At 38.8% G+C, this 18,183-nt stretch overlaps 1 long non-coding RNA gene across 1 annotated transcript; it reads right to left on the bottom strand.

The window, feature by feature from the left end:
* Positions 1-5,706: 5,706 nt before the first annotated feature.
* LOC118168961 lies at positions 5,707-11,580 on the bottom strand. The gene is made up of 4 exons (XR_004751873.1): positions 11,394-11,580; positions 10,341-10,470; positions 7,947-8,201; positions 5,707-6,869 (listed from the first exon to the last, which is right to left on the bottom strand). It is a non-coding gene; the product is annotated as an uncharacterized LOC118168961 (long non-coding RNA).
* Between the last annotated feature and the right edge of the window lie 6,603 nt (positions 11,581-18,183).

Genomic DNA, 18,183 nt, shown 5'->3' with positions numbered 1-18,183 from the left:
TTTGCTGAAGGGAGACAGATGGATATGGTAAAGAGAATTAGCAAACTCTTCGTTTGAAGGTGAAATGCTGAGATTGAGCAATATTGCTCATTCTGTATGGATGTACATTGGTTGAATGTATTCTTTTTCATGTTTAAACTTCCCATCTACCAAGTGACAAATATTCTTTCAAACTGTCTCCAGAACTAGAACAGTTTGTAAGAAACTTTGCCCTACCATCTCTCTCTTATGCTTGGAAAAGTTTATCCATTTTGCCTTCAGTAGAAATATTGCTCTCCACCCCACAAGCAGCACGCAAAAGTACATCATCTTCCTTAATTTCAGAGCAGTTAAGGAGCTAGAAGGCTGACCACTGCACCAAAAAGGTTTTTCTTATTTTTAAAACACTGGCTCATATCTGTTTACATCACAATTCAACCAAACAGAGCCAGCTGGCTCTGGATCTGTCTACACCAGAAAGAGAAATTCATAATAGCTTCCTATTATCTCAGAGTGACTACTTAGGTATGCAAGTTTTGGCACTAAGACTTTACTCATCATCAATAGTATTCTTCCACTGAGTCATTTTGCAATCAGTTTCCAGTTTTCTATACTGCCTGTAGCCTGTTTTTCTCCCATGAAGTGAGAGTCGTATCAAAGAGTTAACACTGATTGCAAGGATTTGAGATTTAAAATAATGAAATCTGTAGGAGGGAGCTAAAGAGAAAAGGAGTCTGGAACAGCAATATGACAAACTCCTTAGAAGGTCTCTGTGCAACTGATACTTTATAACTTATTAAAAATAGATACCAGACAACAACTTATTTTTAATGCTGTTACAGATATGCACAAACATGGAATTTTTTCCTGTTGTGATGTTTTTAATGACTTGAGTCAGAGCTCCTTTAAAAAGTACTTTAGAATAAGCTAAAAACCAATAAAACATTCATATATGAGGGTATTCATTATGCAAGTCGGCTCTTCGTGCTATTATCTCCTACACAAAAATGGAGCAGAGGAGGCAAAAATTTCTGCTCAGGTTAAGAATGAAAAATATTGACAAAGGGGCAAAACAGAAATTTCTGCATGCTGAGTATCACATTCTGGTGTCAATGGTACCGTATCACAACAGTCTCTTAGAGGTGCATTAGCAGCACGGGAGAGAGAACATCGAGGGGAGCATTGCAGTGGACAGAATTACTCTGAGGGATAGAAGATTTAACTAGGATATTTTTAGATTTATTTTGTTCATTTCTTTCTCAGAAGAGCCGAAACAAAGCTCAGCAAGAACCATACAAACCTATCAGCCTTCTCAAAAAGGACACGAAACCACAGGCTACCATTTGAGTCAGAACTATATTTGCAGTGTTAATTTTTCAGCTTGGGGGTCTTGCAGAGCAAAGTGAACAGCAATAATGTTTTTGTATGACAAAGGCACAAGTCATTACAGGAGAAAAAAAAAGACAAGGCCCTCAGGGTTCCATCTCACCATAGTACAAGTTGTTTCAGTTGCTATTTAAGTTTCTCAGCAAAATGCCACAAAGTTTACATAAAGGAGTAATAACTCACCATTTACATAGTGGGAATGAAAAATGGATTGAGAGAGAACTTGTGGAAGGGTATAACAAAATAACTACTTGCTGCAAGGAGAGCACATAAAAGCGTTTGTGATGCTCCTAGCAAGGTCTCCAAGGCCCAGGACCCTGTTTTGCCCACTGCCTTTGCCTTTCTTACACAAGATTATTATTATGCTTGAAGCAATCAGTGTTCAGCCAACTTTCATTTATGTCAACAAGACTCAAGGCATACCAGTAAATAACTCTCCTCACTGGGGCTAACATTCCTATCCTTTCTCATGACCATGAAGCAATCGATAATAAAGTCAGTTTAAGACTGATGGAACCTAGGATTGTGAAGAAAATGCAACACAGCACAGACTGGGTATAAACTGGAGAAGACAATAGAAATTCTGAGCCAAGAGAAAATTGAACCATCACATCATAAATAGATATTACTTGGCTGAGGGAAGATACATTTACTCAACAGGGCTAAAATCCAGAGTTGCGGTAGTAAGTCACTTAATTGGCACATGAGGCAACATAATACATTATACAATTATGTGAAGCTCCCTCCCTAAGAAGCAGAGGTGAATATCTCTGAAGAGTTCCCCAGTATGAGATCTCTAGAGCCCAAAGGCTTGTAAAACTACAGCTCATGCTTGCAACAGGCAGGCAAAGAAGCACTTCCTCATGCATACCGCGGTCCTAGGTTTAAGAATACCTGAAGAAATATGAGGACATGATACAGGGAAGAGGGACAACTAAGGAAGCGAGCTCTGGTCACTGCTTTTTACCACCTCATTACTTTCTCCTGACGTACAGGAAATCTGCAGCAGAAGTCCCTGAGGATACACGACTGGACCTAATTACGGCATGGAGGAAAAATGAAGGATCTTGTTTCCTCATTTATAATAAAAGACCAAAATTGCACTTTGTTTGATAAAAAAAAAAAAAAAAAAGCCTTCTAAGATAACACCCAGTTGAAGTTCAGTGATGACTAACATTAGACAAATAATTTTGTAAGATATTCTTGTGCAAAATTGGTAACAATGTAGTCATGCTCCCAGATTTTTTTTCATTTGAGCAATTATTGAACACTCCAAACTATTTTTCATAAACTGAAATAGTATACACTGAGTAGAAGCTAGTAAGTTTCATTTTACATTATATTAAATGAAGTATGGTTCAGCAGTACAGTAGTATTGCTTACATGAAATTTATCAGGCAGCGTTAACACTACTTAGGATGAAGAGGGCACAAGGGAAAAACTGAATTTCTTGCTTGATCTGCAGACCAGGAACACACATAATGAAAACTGTGATCTGTCACTTTTGAGATTTTAGTTTTAAATGACAGGCATTTAACAAGAATGTTTTCAGGGGGCATTATAGAGCAACAGCACCTCAGAAGATAGCAGCCCTAGCCTCTTGGCAGAAAGGCATGGTGCTGCTGCAGGGGGAAAGAATCACATTGGTGGATCCCCCACCGTTTGGTAGCCACTGAAACCTCATACTCCACAGAGATGCACACAGCAGATGATAGATGTACATTTTCCTCTGTATTAGCTATGACATACATGGGTATCGTACACGTGATGGAAGCTCTTTAGTGACAAAGCAGAGGTGAGTGGTTCTAAATAAGCAATTAACAGGATGTAATCAAAGGAATCACACAAAAGAATTAGTGCATTTTCATCAGCAATATCCAGGAAACATGCATTATAAAAACAATCATTTCAAGCACAAATAAAACAACTTCTGATGATTTATATATTCAAATTATAAAACTTGAACACTTGATTGGTATTAAAAAAAAAAAAACATACACCCTCTATGGCAGGCTGTTACTATATACTTTCACCTCCAGTGAAACTCCCCCCACGCATGTCTGTTTACTTGCTCTAAACATGAGATTTTTGCTGAGGAGATAAGAGTTCTGCTGAAATAGTTTAAATAAACAAAACCTTAGCAGTGGCACAAGTAGAGCTCTTCCCACACCTCCCAGATCCAGCCCCATGTTGTGCCTATGCAGAGGTACCAGACTGGAGCACCCGGCCCTCTTTAGCAGGGCTGGCTTCCCTTGCTTCACATTCCTGTTCTTCAACAGGCCCATGTGCATACACCATCTTTCTTGATGTGGCAGAGGATCAGCAGACACCTACAAGATGCAACCAGGAGAAACAAGCTGGGCCGCTAAGCCCCTGCAACCATGTTGTTTTGCCTCATTTGAGGCATTTTAGCCTTGCTGTTTCAGATCTTTGCTGCCTGTCTCTTCCCAGCCACTCAGCCTTCTTCTAGCTCCTACTACAGCACACCGTTGACATTTCAGAGTGTTTTTTTTTTTTCCTCCATCTATATTGCCAACAGTGCTAGTGCTCAAGACAGTGCTTGCTCTTACACAATACTAATCTGCAGTGTCAAGAGGGGGTTTCTGATACGGATCAGAGCAACCTCACCCCAAGAGGAAGCGTAACCAATGCAATCTCCATTCCCTAAGCTTAATTGGATTGTGTTCAGTAATAATATTTATAAAAGCACTTGCTTAAAAGTCTCACTAGCGAACCCCAGCAAAGCCATGTGCAATATAAGCATACATTAGTATGTGATATCCAGAAAGTTAAAGCAACGATACCTCTACTTCTCCCACCAGTGGTCTTGCAGAATTTTTTTTATTTTTATTTTCAGAACCCAGTCATATTAGCACTCCTATCATGCAAAGGTACAAGCATAAACACAGTGATCCAGGTAAAGGGAACAGAAGAGGACATTGATCAGAGAGATCAGGCTAACTCTAACATTTTTTAAAAAATAAGATAAACGCTAATTTTAAAAGTCAATTAGAAATATAAATAAATGGGTGGCAACAGCAAGGTCAAATATTTAGATTCAGAGCTGTGAACACTGCAGTTACCTAGGCAACATCTGCTTCTCTATGTAGGTTTTAATCCTTTTAAAGTGACAAAAACTGAAGGTTTTCAGAAATTGTTCAGGCATCTAATAGAAGCAATAATATATATTTTTAAAATATTGTCTTAAGGGGCAAGCATTATTTTATACACAAATGTGCATTTTGGAATTACATTTTTTCATGGATTAATGACAAAAATACTTCAGAGCATCTGAAGTTATTGCCTAAATAGCCACCACAATTATTTAAATACTGTGAATATCATTTGAATGATTTCTGCCTGAGATAGCTAAAGCCAGTCCATGGATGAGTTTTATTCATCTCAGTATCTTAGACTTTTCTGAAAATAAAAATAAAAAATAAAAAAAAAAGGAAAAAGATTATTACATTACGAAAATTTGCACTAAAAATAATCTGAAAATTAAGAGCCTCCAAGAGTGCCAGACTGGCAAGACCTATTCACTTTCAAAGCCTATTGGGACCTGCACCGAAATATTTCAGAGTTAATAGAACAGTCAGATCAACTACCTCTTGTAACTTGTTTAATGTAGCACTGTAGCCAGTGAAATTATGATTGAATTTGTTTTCCTTCAACAGTAATATTTACTACTGTTAAAATCTTTCAGCTTAAAATGAAAGTACTCAAAAGCAAATTTGTATCTAGGAAGACAAATTACTGCATTAAAATTCACTAATTTATTCTTGCTGCAAAATGAAAACAGTTATTGGATTTGACCATGGAACAAAATGACATTTCTGAGGCATTAATCTTTACAAGACGTTAAATTACTCGTAAAACCAAAGGAAAAACAAAGGAATTAGTCAGAGCACCATTTTCTCAATAAATTAGAGTGACTGAGCTAATTGAATCACGTAAAATGCTAAGGACATAACTCTTCAAGAAGTTTAGTGAAATAGTCAGTGAGACCCAGTAATGCAGCTGTCTTGTCTTGGACATGCAATACAAAAATCAGTATATTTCTGTCACCTGAAATTTTGCATATTTCATTTCCAAACTGGTATTGAGCAATGTGCTGTGATCTTGAAGAAATAACCAGAACATCACGTGTACTTTTGGAGCAAGGTGAGAGAAAGAATTCAGCTGCATACATTTATAGACAGAATTCCCTTATCATGTGGAAAATAGAAGCAGCTAATTCCATATTTATATTAAAAATGGACAAAAAACTTGGCTCATAGCTATACTGTTGATATAAACCCATTTGGATAATGCCTGTACACAAAAACACGGCGGCTTCAGCATGTGTTTTTATGGGGTATCAGGTGGAAAGAGAGAGTTTTAAAGGGAAATAGGTGAGGAGGAAAGCAGGGAGGAGCAACTTTCCTCAGCTCTATGACCAGACACTTATATACAAGGAAGAATGAGCCGGGTAGTGAAGGTACCCATCTGCTCTCTTCCTCCCACCCTGCTCTCCAACAGCAGCTGTACTCAGTCACCTGACAGCTGCAAGTACACCATCTAAAGATGGACAATTAGTGTCTTTGCTAGTCTTCATTTGCTCAGCTGCATCCCCCAGACTAAAGTTAAACCACAGCTGCCTTCAGTTGTCAAACCACCAGGTTCCATGGGTATTTTAAAAGAAAAAACTTAAGCCATCCATTAACATTTCAGAGAAGCAAATGATGTTTGTACAGACCAGACATCCATCTCCTGAATTACAGCTGTTCTTAAAATGCTTTGTGCCTGCATGAAAAAATTCTCCTGCCCTTGGGAATGAACAGGCAGCACTCAGGACTGCTGCCAAGGCATAGCCAAGACAGCTTCAGTTACAGTTCAGTGTAACAATCATATAAGACTTTTTTTTTTTTTGGTCAGAACACAGAATAGAAGTGGTGTCAGCAACTTCTTTTAAATTGACGGTCCAGCAAGAGTGTGCCTGAACAAGGTAGGATATTTAAGAATCACAACACTGTCAGTTACATTTTAATCTTATACACAGCAATGATTTACAGAATGTATTTTATTATATCTGCGCAAGATTTTCCATTTAAAAGCACTCACCACCCCACAAAAAGTTAAAAAAAAAAAAAAAAGCTTCATTAACTGCAAATTAAGGCTGTTAAATGATGTTTAGTACTCTACCACCATACTGTGTTAATCAGTACTCCAGCAGAAACATCATATTTCCTTCTTTTAAGTGCTGGTCTCCTTAAGCAATGTCCATGGGCATTTCTACCACTCTTCTCCCTTAATTAATGGAAACTGACCTCTGTACAATAAGCTCCATAGTTGTACCAATTCCCACAGTGCCATCAGTCCACTTTACATTTACACTCATCAATTATTCCTTACCTCTGAGATCCTACTGATCTCCACTATAACTACTGAAGAGGTCTGCTGGAGGCTCATCCCACAACTTTGTACTGAGAGCTTGCAAGCAGCACTTAAGCAAGACATTGGGTCTTCTTGGATGCAAAGCACAAATTGATAATCTGAAGCATCTAGTTTTGCCTGTCTCACAACATTGCCACACAGCTTTAACCAAACCAACAACACAGCTACACCCAAAGCAAAGCGTTAACCACACACATCCTCTTTGGCTACCAACAGCTTCAGAGGGTGTAGGTAAAGTTGGGTCAGTTACTGTGTACCTCAGAATTTTCAAATGTTTGATTCTTGCTGAAACTGGTATAATGAATAAACAAACTTGTACCAAACAATTTTTACTATATTTGATGAAAAAGCTATAACATAACTAGACAAAAAAATTAAGTCTTTTGCACAAACATAGATAAGAACCCCCTGCAAGAAAAAAAAAATATGTGTCAGATCCAGCTGTGTCCTCCACAGGAGGGATTTCAGAAAACATGCTACAACTCTTGGCTGCATTTCTGTCTTTTTGTACCACTTAAGAACTCAGACACTTTATGCTGCTAAAAGTACCATCCACAGTCATCACAGTGGAAACAGTTAATGAAGTTCAGAGATCAAATAGAAACAGCTGACTTTGTTTTAGCAGGGCTTATATGACAGAAACCAGACCTGCAGACAGAAGGTACTATATATTGAGTATAAATGGCCTACAGACAGAACTGTCCTTCCCCCTCTGCTGCACCCCCAAGATTTTTGATTCCAGTTCTTAGCTGCTAATACTTTTGCAATTAAATTCCTATGACACTTTTACGAGAGAAGTGGCAGAGAAATTATACCTTTCATGCAAATCATGTGTTTCAACTAACAACTTGGTATTTCAGAACATCACATTTCATGGAAAATTGTTGTTATTTCCCTCTCAGGCTGCTTGCAGCAAGAGTCAAAAGAATTACAAAATTAACAGGTTTGACAGAAATCTCAACAGAAAACCACACTCCAAGTCACCTATGGATCCTCCATTCCCCAAGTCATTTACGCTTCATACAACTGTTCAAAGCACATTTCTCCCCAGAGCAAAGCATTCGTTTCAAGTGCGCTTCTGCATTTTCTTGTTCTAAGCCTGTCATTATACTAGCAACCACATGAAGTAATTTGTCTGCTCCAACCTACCACAGGCATCTTGGACAAACCTCAAGGTCACCTTTGAGGAACTCAAAGCACTCAACCATGTTTGGTCCACCTGTGTAACATGGGGCAGCCTTGCCAGCTACAGCCCTCTCCTCACGGACCTGGGATGTTCCTCGACACCATGTTCTGAAATCCACTTTCTGTGAGACGAAGGTGTGAGGAGATACAAATCTGGGAAGGTCTTCTCAGCTTTGGCACATGGCTGCTCTGTCTATCCCAAAGGTGCCTGGTATCTTTAAATAAGGAAGAGAAGAAATTTCTTCCTCAGTTCATGCCATCTATGTTGCATTAACACTTAAAAGCAAGCACAGTTAGACTCCTTTCCTTGCTTGTATCAATTTGCTGGAGATTTAGCTCTTTCTTTTCCCATCAGCTTCCCTTTACATATTAGCTCTGAAAGCCAGTCAAATTTACCATGTACAGCAATTCTAGTGGCTTCATGAGGATACCAGTTCAGTAACAGCAGCCAAGGAAGGGGAAAGCACTGTGTGCAAGTTCGATAGTAAAAATGCATATACATTGCTTCCTGTGTGAACCACGAGGCTCACCCCTGCCCTCCAAGGGCAGCCTTCAGGGAGGGCAGGGGCCTCAGCAGGATCCTGCCAGCCCAGGCCCTCCAGAGCACAAGGGCTGCTGCACACTGAGTGGCAGCCAGGCCAAAAGCAAGGGTGTCTTTGAGGGAGTAGTGGCCCATGACACCCCTTAGGGGACTACTACCGTCCTCCTTCCCACCCACCCCCAATTCCCCAAACAGGTATTAGAAGATGCGTTGCCAGTCAAAGCAAAGAGCTAAATTGAATTCCCCAAGCCACAGTAATGAAGGGACACCAAACTATATTCACTGCATCAGTACTGAGGCTCAAGGGAAGGCCATACTCCCACCTCAGGCAATTTTTGCCAAGATGGAAGATAGTTCTCCACAGGTAACCCATACTTTAGAGCACAGTAGATGACAGCCAGCCAGCTGATTTTGTGCCAGAACCTCTTTAACCAAAAGATGCATCTACCTGTACAACACGTAGCTTGTTCAGCACTGCCTTTGGTACTTACTGGCAAGAACAACTCTGAGCCTGCAGGTGTCACAGGAAGGCAAAAGCCATTTCACATTCAAGAACAAAGGTCTTTCTGGTTATTAAAAAGCTCATCTTTTTCAGTGTTTTCTTATGCCTGTTCAGCCAGGTCTGTGGCAAAAATATGGTGACTCCCACCATTTTGATGTTTGTAGCACTCTGTCAAAAACTACATTATCTTTGCTCCTCAGCACATTTGTCACCAAACAAACCTACTGCACAACACTGATAAGCTGGTAGGGGCTTCAAACACCTTTCAAAGGCTTCAGAAACCTTCAAATCTGTCATCTTAGTCATCAGATTCTCAGGTATAGGGTCCAAAACCATCTCCCTCCACTCTTCAGTGCAACACAAAAATATAAAAAGGTGTCCAATTTGGAATTGGAAACTTATTTCCACTACTTCTTTCTGGATCAGTTTTACTTTCCAATTTTCCGAAATTCTCACAGTGGTGAGGAAATAGCAAAACTAACTTTTATCTTTAAGAAATTCCTAAATTCCTACCCTATGTTACCCCTATTCCTTTTGGGGCATTGGGACTTCTTTCACTTTCAGGCAGAAGGCAGACAACCCAGACTGGAAATTTACATTTAATTTGCTGTTGCTGAAGCAGGCAGGGAAAGAAATTTTAGTTCCTGATCTTTACAGATGCATTTATCCTCTGCACAATAACAACAGGATGTTTAGCTTACTAGGGTTTAACAAATACTGAATCTTCCAGATGGAGAGTACTTTGTAAGAACAAAATGAACATCAGTGAAGATTTCCTTTATAGATTTCTACTTACACACCAAACACTGCATCTGCCTGCATATCAATAGCTTGTTGTTAAGTTAGCTATATATTTTAGTATTTCTGAAATTGGATGTGCCAGTTTATAGCCATTACTTCATTTTTCCCTTCTGGCACAAGGAGAATCCAGTCTGGCCTTGTAAAGAATTGAGCTAACATTTCTGCATATTTTATTAAATATCCTAGCAAGATTATTTGCTTGTAAAGATCTCCCCAGCTATTAAATCATAGAAACATAGCAGTTTTAGCTTCTGCATTTGATCCCTTAGGAATCAACAAGCTAAAGAAAAGGTTCTGTTATTTCTTGACACTTTCATCTTAGCAGCATTAATACAGGTGAAAGCAAAGATCTGTGCAATACACCAAAATAAATACAAACAGCGAAGCACTTGGTCTGTTTTATAGGGTTAACAATACACAGTGATTACCTCGGTTATAGAACCCGTTGTTTAAGTTGATTAAGTTGAAGAATTAAGCAGTGACAACTATATAGGAAAATGGATCTAATACCTTCTGACTCTATTTATCTGAGATCTCAAAACAACCAAGATTAGGTAATACACAACCTATATTCTCAAAGCTTTGGTTGCCAGAATTAAATTCAGGTCTAAGTTTCCATAGCTGTCTTCTCCATTGTGGTCTAGAGAAAAGCAAGACAGAGGTTTGAAACAAACTGTTTGGTAGTCACTTAAAGCCTGAATATCTTGATTTTTGCCTTTCTACACAAGAATTAAAAGTTTTGACTAATGCAGAATTAATTCTTAAAGTTCTCCGGTGAAAAAAAAAAAAGGAAATAGAACACAGAAACATTGCAGTTATCTGTACTAAACCCAATGAGTGGGCAAAACAACTGTACAGCTTGAGAGCAAGGTTGCAGAAATGTTACATTTTTTCCCCACTAAACTACAATATGCTTGAATTTTGTTTGGAGTGACCACACAATAGGCTTTCAGTTATAATTAAGTGAGAGGAAAAAAAAATCTGCTTAATATTCAGTTAAATTCATATCCTTTTGTGGAGGAACAGTATCATAACATTTATCTACGCTTTTTGTTTAAAAATCTAATTGCTGAAGTATTGACAAAATCCAACATATTGCTCTCGTGAAAGCCCAGAGATCAACACACAAGTTTAATGGAAAACTTGATCACGTAATCACTTTCATGGCACTGAATATGCAGCCCAACAGGCTAGGAAAAGCATTAGGTCTTCACATCTGTTGTAACTGTTCTTTAGAAATGCTCACTTCAATTCTTACGTAAGCAGAATACTCTTCAAAGTGAAATAAAAGTTTTACAAAATGCAGCCTAAATAAAGATCAGAGAACCTGAAAAATCTTTGATATTTTTATCTCTCTCTGCACCACAGAAGATAAAGCCTACATCACAAGGCACTTTAGTAACCTCCCAGACAAACAGCAGAAACATTTTCCAGATGAGGATCCTGAGTATGAGGAAAAAATATTAACCTCTTGAGAAAAAGAAGATTGAATAAGAGATGTGAAGAATAAAATAATCATCACAGCAGCAATAACATACATGATGACAAGCTCCCAATTCTTACCTCCCATAGGACTGGAGGTCATACTGATTCATTCTACGCCTGCAGCAGACAGAGCCCCAAACTTGTCCTCAGCAGTGCAGGTGCTCCTTAAAGTCTTTTGCTTCGACTCGCTATCACACATAGCAGACACTACTAACATGCTTCCACATCAAATGCCCCTTCTCTCCGACCACAGAAAACCTATCGAGTTTCTGGCTTCAGCTGTCATCACTCTCTCAGATCAGGCATCACCACCAACACCTGAACAAGTTCTGGGCATCAAATTACACCTGCAGGAACACCTTTTATCGAATTACCTTATTATTTACTAATTCTGCTGACAGTACCTAAGGACTATCAGAGCCTAGCTCATTCTCTGCATTCTAGAATGCTTTATTTGCCTCCAGAAATCTGTGAGGAAAATCAGGGGTTTATAGGGTGAAAGAGACTTTTTCAACTTTTATATGAACATTCACTGTAAGATGTGCAACAAAAAGCCCCATCTTACTCTCTAAATAAGCTGCATTTTAAGGCAATTATGCTGTTTATTTGGAGAAGAAAAAAAAAAAAAAAAAGTCTTCCTCCTGTTTTGATTTATTTTATTGAATAAATTATTTGAAAGATTTTTTTCCATAGAGAAAATTATATCTACCAAGAGACTTCCATCCCCTCCATTTTTCTTTGCCAAACAAATTCTTAAACAACAACACATTTGGGTTAAATATTTACTTTTCAACAAATTGGTGGCTTCAAGTAGATAATTTCTGTTGACATCAATTGCCAATATTGCAGGAGAGCTTATGAGACAGGAACGCAGTGTGCTTGATGTTACAGGTTTTCCTCTCTACTTCCATCCTGTTTGGAACAAGGTGTTCTTGCTCATTTGTATACTCTGTAAATACAACTTAATAAGCAAATTATGTTATTTTTCCATTGCTACCTGCATTTTTTACCACAACCAATTTCCAAGCCAGTGGAACAGCTTCTCTTTCTTTAGGCTGGTATTGGCAGAAATACAATGTGTATTTCACGAGTAGTCTCTGACTAGGTGCCCTAGCTGTACCATCAAGAAAACGTTTTTCAGACACCAAAAGATATGCACAGATCTATATACACTGCCTTGCAAATGCTGGATCTTTTTACTACATTTTACTTTGACTGCTGAAGAAAACAACTAGGATTTTGTTACTTCTTAATCAGGCACTAACGTTTCTTATGCTCTATTATCTTACACAATTATTCCTTCTGATTAAAATATTTTAAAAACATTTTTAATTCAAAAGGCAAACTAAGTTTTCAGGCAAATATATAGAGAAAGAACTTATAAAGAATAAAGGTAAATAGTGATTAATTTTCATGTTCAGAAAATTTCAGCAGTTTGAGGCATCTCTGGAGTTGTCTGGACTGGCTTGCTGGGAGTTTGCCTTCCTCTCTTTCAGTGTATCCAGATGTTATCTCAACTTCCCTCTCCCAATCTCATTACCTCTGGAAGCAGATATCTGGTCACAACTGACATCCTAAGAAGCGGCAGTGTAGAGACTGAAGCATTCTCTTTCAGCATCTAATTCAATAAAAATCTGAAGGCTGGTCCCCAGAGGTGAGAAGTTCTTGAATTAACTCACAATAACTGCAAATTTGATTGTTTTTTTGTTTGTTTGTTTGTTGTTTTTTGTTTTGTTTTGTTTTTTTAATTTCCTTCACTGTTAATAAAAGCCACTTGTCAAAGACGATTACCAATTACTGATATGTAATGGTAGTAAACAACAAATAGATGAACAATTTCATAATTTGGAAAGACATTTTCCCTGGAAAAATAGTTTGCGCTATTCCAGGTGGAACTTACAAAATCAAACTTCCTTTAGGACGTCTTTTTCCTCCCTTTGTGTCTTTGTATATATATACATGTATATATTAAAAAAAAAAAAAAAATCAAAAAGTTTTGATTTTGGTCTTGCAGTTTCTTTAGGGAGAGGTAGAGAGATATAGGATGTTTCAATGCAGTCCTCTTATAATTTGGCAATCTCTGCAAGCATCACTGACCCACCTCAGCCCTTTCAAGAACAGATACCATTTGACAATGACATGGCTTTCAGATAAACACAGAGCAAAGACAGGCAATCCTAGTATCAACATCTCAGAGTGGTGTCTGAAGCCAAAGAAAGAAGCACTAAATGAAAGTGGGATATTTCCTAGAACTCTGTCAAAAATTCTGTCAGCTCTTTTTTTCTTGCAGGAAGAGATGCATACAGACATTGTACTCAGTAAAACTGTTTTCAGAGTGAAAGCTCAGTCTCATAACTGTACCGACACTTCTCAAAGGAAGTCAGGATCAGATGAAATAAGGAAATGTGAACCATTTCCACCTGTGTGTTTCACCATTTTTTTGGAATACTAAAGCCTGGTTCTTTTCTCACTTATTTGGTAAAATAGTTTTGGATTGTTTCTTTTTCACCCTTGCTTAAATCTGTCCAACGCCCTTGGGGGCTCTAATATGGCCCTGACCAGCCCCTCCCAAGCCTTACTGTGGGCTTTGCACCACCAGCCCTGGGACCTCCTCTGTTTCACAGCCCTCACTGCTGCTTGATGCAACCAGAAGAGAGACCACCATGCTCTTCTGAAGAAGATGACACTGATGGAAGAAAGAAGCACCTGCAAAGTTATTGCAAATTTTTCCCTTGCAACAGGCACAGTACGGGTCAGAGAGCTTTCAGTCTGCAGAAAAACAGCTGTGTTTTGAGTTTAATCTGCATCAGGTGACACCTAAGGTCTATAAGTATCTCAGAGAATGTGCCTAGGCTGACACAAAATAAAGCAGCACAGCCATAAGCATAGCTGGCATTGTTTTTCTAACTTTAATATTCCTATTCCTTTAATATTCCTATACCTAATGTTCTTTAGATACCCTTTCCCCCTGATTTTGATATATATTTAATTACAAAAAAGGTCCTACTGTAACAGCATTGTAGAATGCTGGGGCATTTGCCTGCAGGTTCATACCTGGCAGATGAATGATGATGGAGATTTAAATGTGAAAAGACATGAGTTACCTAGTGAATGAGAAGAAAAGGGCATTATCTCTAGCCCTGACATTTCCATACCAGAAGTGTGAAGTAAATTAAAGAGGGGCCCTTCAAAAAGCAGAGCATTTACAAGAGTGCCCTTTAATACCTGCATGTTGCCCTCTGTCTTGAATATTTCACACTGTTCACCATCAACTATTAGGTCTGAAAGGTAATTTAGTCCCAGTTACAAATGCATTGTTTGCCAATTTACTGACTTTTTTTGCACATTTATTCACTTAAAATTGTAGTTGGCGAGGAAGGGAGGGAGCATTTGGGACATTTAAACCTGTCCCAAATGTTTGATTTTAATGTATTTCCTTTGAAAGGAGAAGGGAAGGTGAGGGAGAGACTGATGGCAGCCATCTCACTCACAAGTGTTAAGTGGTAACAAAAAGCTGATCTGAGGTAGGAAATCACCACTTGTTCCCTATTTTGCAATTCTAGACTTCTGTTTCCTTATCTTTATTACAAATGCTCCCAAATCAAGATCTTCTGCTTGGCTTAAAGCAAAACATTTTGTTCTATGTAGAATAATACATTTGCTTGTTTATTCCAGAATCAATATACTCAAAACTCATCTTAGCTGATCCTACTCTAATTGTCGAGGTGTTTTCCCCAGTTTGGCTGCCACCTTATCATCCCGTTCATAACTATATTATTCTTGCAACCTTAGTGCCATATCTGGCTGAATCAAGGCAATGAATGGAAAAACAGGGTGATATTCAGAACAGGTTTAGGTATAAGAGAAATAAGATATAACAGAAAAAAAAAAAAAAAAAAAAAAAAAAAAAAGGAGAGAAGAAAGCTATAACTCCTTCCTTTCCCTAAGAAGAGTAAAGCTATTTATAATTAAGAGCCACAAAAGTCTTGAAATGAATGTATTTGCAAAGAAATTTTTGTTAATTGCAGACTTCTTTCAATAGAAAAGACTTTATATAAATGGTTTATAATACAGTCATTGGTACAGAGAACAAACTGATTTACATGAGAAATAATCTCTTTTAAGTAGCACTTCGCAAAACTCTTTGGGTTTATCATACAATTAAGTCCCCATGAGCGTTCTACCTGGTTATACCTTGACCATGGCAGGGAAGAGACGTCTACCATCTTCCTGGTTCTGAGAAGCTGTAGGGCTACAGACCTCCAACAGCTCTTTTATCTACCAGGTAACTGCTATTTCAGGCACTTCCAAAGACATCTTTCATTCAAACCACAAATCAGAGAATTCTTAATATAAAATTATGCCTCTCAAAAGAACCTTACCACCTAGTGCTTACAGTACTTGTTAATTCAGTTAAGGTTTTGTTTTCTAGCCAAAATAAATTACACAAACACTGGCTGTATACCATGGCAGTTAAAACCAGTTGCTGTTTTATATGAGAGATTTAAAAGCCTTAGGAGAACAGAAAGTTGAATTAGACAGAGAAGAGACATTGAAAGTGTTGCTGCTCAGAAACTGTGAAGAATTCAGGACAGATGGATGCTGAATAATTATAGAACTGTGGGATTAAAGGACTTAGAAGAGCTTCTTTACGTCTGCCTCCAATTCAGAGTGCCTCCCCACATACAAGTAGCCACTTCAAATGCAGCCTGGAAAGGAAGGTCAAGGCCCTTTACAAGTTCTATAAGCTAGAAACAGCAAAATGATAGAAATGGCAGTAACTGCTTAATTACACCGTATATTCTTGTTCCAGTGAACCAAATTGCTTTATTTGCCTAGTTGCTTATTCCCAGCTCTCACGTTTCTTGTGTTGCTTTCTCTCCCTCTTGTAGTTGTAAAAGACAAGTTCTGTGGATGGCTTAAACTGGTTTTGGCTCTTTGAAACTGAACACTAATATTCAACAGTGTCCAACCTGGTCAGTCTAGACCTAACTTGAGCTATTGTCTCCTTTTCAAACTGAGCTGAAAATCCCATTTCCCATTCCTACTGCCACCCACTGTTTGGTGAGTGGGATAATTTCTAATTATTTTCTTCTATATAAATATCACAGAAGCTTATCTTTTGTGAACTTCTGCCTCCTCCTCTGTAGCACTTGTGATGGCATGACCTGCTGCCCCACAGTGACACTGCAATTAGCTGGGACACAGCTACCAACAACCTTTGCTTAAATACACCCAGCCATTCATCTGCATCACGTTCAAAGAGAACTGAGGCCAAAAGGATTCATATGGGGATTAGACTGATCAGTTGTTTCTCAACTTCAGGTTTCTTTGATTCTGTTTAGAATAGGCCACAACAGCATCCTTCAAATGAACCCACTAGCTTGTGTTTGGCTAATACTTCTCCAGAAAAACTTGAGGACATCAAGTAACGAAGAACATTCCTGTTTCTAGAGAGAGATGCTAGAAAAGCTTCATCTAAAAAGAAGAAGTGATATCTAGTTTGTCTTTTCCTTTCCTTGTCATTCATAAAAAGCACCAATTTCTATCAGACCCAGCACCAGTCTTTACAGATCCCTTGGAAATAATGTTGCTGTTCGATGATGATTTTCCAGTAACAAGCACTTTTGGAGATTTGCCAATCCTTACACCATTTCTTTTAAACTTTGGTATCACCATATGGTGCTGGATACTTAGAAATTGTTGGGATGCCTTTGAGACACATTACTGAATAGGATCTCTATCTCTATTCACATTCCATGAGAGAAAGCCTCCTTCTCAGGATGTTCTTTCCTATAAAAGTGTGTGGGTGTATTATGTTGTAGTGAAATGCATAAACCTGGAACACCTATAAACATCCTCATTAAAACATTCAGCAATTTATCACTGCTGTGTGCTGCTACCACTGGAACTGCTGCTTAGGACAGTAGTTACCCTAGGAATCCTACAGGTACTTTCACAGAGGACTTTCCACCTGATGATAATTTAGGTTTCATGGCAAAGGAAAATTAATTACTCATAAGGATGCAGTTGAATTTCCATGTCTAACACATTAGCATAAAAATCAGAAATAAATTGCTCCAGTTAGCAAGGAGTGTCCAGCATGGCAAGACCAGCCTGCCTGGGGAAGGGTGGGACTTGATGCAATCAGATACCGAGGATGGGAACCCCAGGCATTTGCTGTCACAAATACAAACAAGCTGATGTAACCATGTGTTCTGATATCCATGTTCAAGACACAGCTTGGGGTAGACAGACCCGGGGACAGAGGACTGCCCACTGAAGCTGGAGCAGCAAGTTTCTCAGAGAACCCCTTTTTCCCAATTGTTTTTCCTTGCAACTCACATACCCACGCCTCTAGTGTCAAAGTAGATTTTTCCATCCCATTTTCTCCTGTCCTCTCCATGGTCACGTAGGTAAAACCACAGGGTGGCACGGGGTGTGTACACACTATATCGTCTTCCTTGCACAGGAGGACGCTTATCCCTGATAGCTGAGACACTGGTTTGTACAGGTGGAGAGGAAGATAAATTCTTTAAGTTGGTGGACCTCTTCAGAAAGTTTCTCCACAGCCGAGACACAGGCCTGTAGGGAACAGGTGAGACTTTCTTCGTGCTGTCAGAGTTGTTTAGCCAATTCATCCACTGTGGGTTCCTCATGGTCTTTCCAGGCCATTACTGCCAATGAGCTGGCATATGATGACGTTGCGCTCCGTACAAACTTCCGCCACATGGGTCGTGTACCCTTGACTTCATCTGGATCTGTGGATATTTGTTTGTTGTCTAGGTCCCTATAAACAGCTGTAGAATTATGGTAACAAATCAGATAGCCCAAAGGTTTGGCTACCACAATAGAGTTTGGAGTTTAA

Source organism: Oxyura jamaicensis, chromosome 6 (assembly GCF_011077185.1).
Source record: "Oxyura jamaicensis isolate SHBP4307 breed ruddy duck chromosome 6, BPBGC_Ojam_1.0, whole genome shotgun sequence".
Lineage (NCBI taxonomy): Eukaryota > Metazoa > Chordata > Aves > Anseriformes > Anatidae > Oxyura > Oxyura jamaicensis.
Note: the sequence above shows the minus strand (reverse complement) of the source record. Positions and strands in the feature narration are given on the sequence as shown.